Here is a 6,000-nt window from a genome sequence, read left to right on the forward strand (position 1 = left end):
ATGGACCTCCTGAATGAATTACAGTGGTGCCTCGCAAGACGAAATTAATCCGTTCTGCGAGTCTCTTCGTCTTGCGGTTTTTTCGTCTTGCGAAGCATGGCTATTAGCGGCTTAGCGGCTATTAGCGGCTTAGCGGCTTAGCGGCTATTAACGGCTTAGCGGCTTTAAGAAAAAGGAAACAAACTCGCAAGAACTCGCAAGATGTTTCGTCTTGCGAAGCAAGCCCATAGGGAAATTCGTCTTGCGGAACGACTCAAAAAATGGAAAACTCTTTCGTCTTGCGCGTTTTTCGTCTTGCGAGGCATTCGTCTTGCGAGGTACCACTGTAAGTACTTAACTCGAGGTACCACTGTAGAGAGAAGGAGAAAGTGAGGACTTCCGGGTCAGCGCCATCGGCAATGGTGGAGTTCCTCTGACCAAGAGGAACCTGCTCCGCGAAAATCGGATCTTGCCGTCGCGGCGAAGGCGGAGATCCTTCAAAAATCCCAGGCGGAGGAAGCCTGGGAACGTGGGATTCGGCTGACCCTTTTTAGGGGATCCGAAGCGAAGTGGGGTGAGTGGCGCGGTGTTTTGAATCGACTGCTACTTTTACGGAGTGAAGCCGCACAGCCGTTGCCGGAGAGTGCTGACTTTTTCCTGTGGACAATTGGACTCTAAACAACTACCCATGAGTAGAACGGAAAATTGGACTACGAAACATTTTGATTTGGCACCGAAGCGGGAAGGTTCTAAACAGGAAGTCCGCCTTCCGCTTTTGTAAATAGACTGAAGCAAAAATTTTGCAAGCTAAAGTCTGGAAAGCCGTATATAAAGGACTAAATTTCCTTCAGTTAAAATTACCAAAACCCCTCTTGGCAGCAGGAGAAGAGGGGGGGGGGAATCTTAGGTTGTTTAAACCTGCAGGAGAGAGAGTAAAGAAAGATAAATTTCCACCGTCTCGAACCTGGGAACAGGGTGTCAGAGACAGACGTTTTGGGGAAGTTCATCGACTGTGAATGAAACGTCTTTGGACAGATAGTTAAAAAAGAGAAACATATTGATTCCAATGTTGCCTTTTGCATTTAAAAGAAACAAAATATTTGAAAAACGAAAGTATTTTTTTTTCCTCGCTGGATCTGCTTTCAAAAGATGGATACAAATAGAAATTGTCTCCTCTAGAGGGAGCTTGCTAAATTGTTGCTGGAGTCGATCTGGGGAATTCCACAGCTGTGGAGATTAAGGTTCATGAGACCAGGCTTTGACCTTGGATAAGAATGTGCTTAGAAGAAGTTTTGGTGCTTGCTTTTTGCAAGACAAGTGCTTTGTTGGAGCAGTTGCATGAGAAGATGGATTTGATGACTGTTGCAGTCAGTAATTTTGGACAAACAGTGAATACTCACATAGAAACCACTCAGGAACCAACCCAGGAATCTGCTTTGACAGGGCAAGTGCAGAAGATAATGGAGGAGGTTGTTGTTGAACCTCAAGTAACACAAATGGAGAGACCCGAGGCCTTGTCGGAACATAAGCTGTTGTCTTTGACGACTGAATATGGAGAAAGTCAGATTTGGAGAGATGGAGTACTGTTTGGTTTGGAGATGGGAAGTTGGATGGACCCCCCTATGCAGGGATGTCTCGGCTTTTGGGATATGGTTTTGGGCCAGGGGGAGTCTGGAGTTGTGGGGGTTCTTAACTTTGGAGGGACTTTGAAACATGCCTACAAATACTTTTTGGATTACAGTGCTGACTGTGGAGAATGGGCTGACCTGCCGAGGGGGTGTGGAGACATGGTTGGGTTGGAGTCTCCCCGAGACCTACTCCTCAATGAGAAAGGAAGGAAATTAAGAATAAGATCAGCAAAAGACAAAGTAAAGTGCAGGTATAAACAAGAAGAAGATCTGCAGAAGGGACATGGAAAAGACTTAAGAGCCTCGGACAGAAGATCACCAGGTTGATGGACTAGATGGAATGGATAGAAAGGACTGACATAACCCGAGACCAGGAAGAAGAGACGTTGGATGAAGATTGGAAGAAAGTTTTTAAAAATTCATTTTGAGAATTAGTGTAAAATTAATGAGTGTTAGGAAAAATGTTGGAATGAAACTACTTGGCTTTAGTAGAAATGATATAAGGAGTTATGTATAAATAAGTATTATTTATTTATAAATAAATAAACTTATGTATAAATAAGTTTTAAGGCTTTTTATGGTAAGATAAGGTTAAAATAAATTAAGGTAATTTAATGACAGAATACAGTTAAAGATGGAAAGGATTTGCTGAGTTAATAAATAGGTTAGACTGTTAAGATAAATCATAGAACAAAAATTGAGAAAGATGGAAAGAATTTGCTGAAACAATTAAGTGAACTAGAATACAAAAAGGGAGGTGTGAGGAGGTCGATGAAACAAGTAAATGAAAGATAAAGATATGGAATATTGGATTTTTAGTGTTATTGTTCTTTTTTGTTATATTGTTGTATTGTTTTTTTTGGTTTTCTTTTTATGTATTGTAATGTATGCCTTGTTAAATCTTGTGTTGTTTTCTTTTTTTCTTTTTTCTGTAATTGTTAAACTTTTAATAAATATCATTTTAAAAAAAGAGAGAGAGAGAAGGAGAAAGTGAGGGTTTATGTGTGTGTAGGAGGTCCTAGCTTTGAATCCTCTCTTGGCTATGAAGCGCACTGGGTGATCTTGGGCCTGTCCTACCACACAGGGTTGTGGTGAAGATAAAATGTGAGTGTGTGTATGAACTGTAGGTGCTGCCCTGAGCTTTTTGGAGAAAACACAGATTACAAATGAAGTGAAGCTAAGTAGCCAACAGAAGGAAACAATATGAGTAGTCAAGATACAATTTGCACAGTCCACGGCTCCATCTGCAATGTGCATTTAAAGCAGTACCATACTACTTTAAGCAAGACATAACTTTCCCCCAAAGAATCCTGTGAGCTTGGGAAGAGTCCTGAGAGTTGTTAGGAGACCCCCTCCCCCGCCTTACCCTCACAGAGCTACAATTCCCATAAATCACTGGGAAGAGAAATGGATTGCTAAACCACATGTTTATTAATAATATCTGTATGAGCTGCATAGAAATATTTTTATAAATAAATAAATGGTTAATATGAACTTGAGCCCGAGTTTTGGTTTTTCCTCTTCACATCCCAATACATTTTCCTTTTGTGTTGTGCCTTGTTTAGATTGTAAGCCTGAAGGCAGGGACTGCTTCTTCTTCTTTTATTCTTAATGACTCGTAAGTCACTCTGAGTACATTTGGGGGGGCTGAAGAACATGATAAAAAGATACACCTAAATAAAACCGGGGTGCTTCTTATCCCTCTCCCACAATTGCATATTTCAGGGGATGCTGACCTGAACTATTCCGCTGGTCTTCACAGCACCGCCTAGCCAATTAAAGGTTTGTTTGGACGAATGCAAGTGTTTACATTCTGACTTAAACACTAACTGTGGACGAGGAACTTGTTCCAGATGTTCACCGCCTTCGTTGGTGCCCAAAATGGCATCAGACAGTTACGCACCAATTTTAATTAAACTGCTTTTGCTGAGAGAACAGATTAGGAAAGAAAATGGGCGGCAGCTGTGGAAAGTGGCTGGCTGCTGTATGCAACAACACTCCCTGCTGCTTGCAAGTGGATAGGGGTGCAAGCGAATCCATCTAAGGCAGCCTTTCTTGAGCTTGGGTCCCCAGATGTTGTTGGACTACAACTCCCATCATCCCTGACCACTAGTCCTGCTAGCTAGGGATGATGGGAGTTGTAGTCCAACAAAATCTGGGGACCCAAGCTTGAGAATATATGGGCATCATACATTTGAAAGCACTATGATACTGCTTTAAGCAGCCATGGCTACCCTCCAAAGGATTCTGGGAGCTGGAGTTCGTTAAGGGTGCTGAGAGTTGTTAGGAGGGGCCTATTTCCCCTTAAGGTAAAGGTAAAAGGACCCCTGACCATTAGGTCCAGTTGTGACCGACTCTGGGGTTGCGGCGCTCATCTCACTTTACTGGCAGAGGGAGCCGGCGTACAGCTTCAGGGTCATGTGGCCAGCATGACAAACCCCCTTCTGGCAAACCAGAGCAGCGCATGGAAATGCCGTTTACCTTCACACCAGAGTGGTGCCTATTTATCTACTTGCACTTTGATGTGCTTTCGAACTGCTAGGACCCTCCTCGACCCCCCATGTTTTGGTCCCCCCATCTATTAGGAAAAGGTCAAGTGCCACCACTTCGCCAATGGAACACAACACACACACCCTCCACCACCCTAAGAAAACCCCTTAATCCTGATTTTATTTTGTTTTATTCTTTGGCAGATTTACAAAAGCAAAACACACCAATAAATAAATTTTAGAAAGGGGTAAGATTAGACACAGACACACAAATTATATATTATTCAAGACTCGCAATATTATTATTTTTTGTGGGGGGTTCTACAAATTCCCAGGCAGTACCAGATACACCCCACTAGAGCGCAGTAAAAATTGAAAACCATCTAATTTACATGCAAGCTTTGTGCAAGGAAATAAGGACCAGCACTCAATAAATGGGTCGTCTGGAGGAACCTTTAAAGACAGGAAAGAACTCTTGGGATCAAATGATTCTCCTTGGCATCATCTCCCCTCCAATGTTGCTCACCAAAAAGTTTGTAAATGCCTAGCCAATCCTGACTTTAGCTGAGGACAGTCTGTACTGACCCAAGTCACCCTTCCTTGGTTTTACTATAAAGAGCATGAGAAAAGTTCTTTTTAACGAGCCTCATCGTTGATTCTGGGAAGATTGCCTGCTGGTGAAAGTGACAGTTGTGAGGCAAATTTTGCTGCCAGAGTGAAGCCTTGATAGAGCTTATGTCAGGGATTCTATGTAACATTTCACCAAAGACAGACAGTCTCTCTCTTTCACACACCAAGCTCCCCACCTCCTAAATTAGAATCACCACTTGGACTTGCACATCTATCATCCTTCACGTCTCCAACCATCTATCACGTTAAAGGGGCAGATAACCCTACTGTGAAGACTGCAGCAGATAAGTCTTCTGCTAACACAGTATTTTGGAGCTGGTGTCAATAATTCCTTGAAGGGAAAAAATTGCAGCTTCCTCCTCCCGTTTATTCATTTCTCCCTCCCTCCCTCCCTCCCTCCCTCACACACACCTTTTGTTTTATTGTGTGTTCTTCATAAGAATTCCTAGAAACAATGGTTTGTATCCAAACACTAGAAACAATTGTTTGGATCAAAATAGCAGTTTGTTTCCAAATGCTGAAAGGAATGGTTTGTATGCAGTGTTAAGTCCCATTCCTAGTAGTAAGTACTAAGTTAGGTCACATCTGTATTATACATTTTAAGCACTCTGATACCGCTTTAACAATCATGTCCCGCCCCCAAGGAATCCTGGGAAGTGTAGTTTGTTTGTTTATTTGTTTGTTTTAGTAAAATGCAAAATCAATCATAAAACAAAACAATGACAGAAAACAGGTATGAAATATTGAAGGAGATACAAAAAGGGCCCCATTAGTACATTCCAGACTTTTGGTATAATAGAAATTGTATCAGGTCTATAAAAATGAAAACACCATTAACATAGGATGAGTTGCATTTCTAGCAAACCTTAGTTTGCAAAGCTCTGCACATTTTCTCTTTTATTGTATTATCCACATCCATTTATAGCCTAGGGGGTGAGGATTGGTTATGTAGTTTGTTGTTTGTTTGTTTGTTTAATAAGATTTATATATTGCTTGATTGCAGAAAAAACCTCAAAGTGGTTTACAAAAAAGATAGAACAATAAAATTATCACTAAAAAAATTTACAACTGTAATATAAAACATATGGAAGGTTAAAACTGCAATCAAATAGACTTAAAGAAATTAAAACTTTCTAAACATCTGGGTAGGCTTGTCTAAATAATGTCTTCAGCAGGCGACAAAAGGGTACTGAAAGCTGTTAGGTAAACAAACGCATGTGTATTCATCACTCAAATGCTGATCAATTTTTACAAGGACTTTTTTCTGCCTGCAA

This window comes from Podarcis bocagei (assembly GCF_964188305.1).
Source record: "Podarcis bocagei genome assembly, chromosome: 14".
NCBI classification, from domain to species: Eukaryota; Metazoa; Chordata; class Lepidosauria; order Squamata; family Lacertidae; genus Podarcis; species Podarcis bocagei.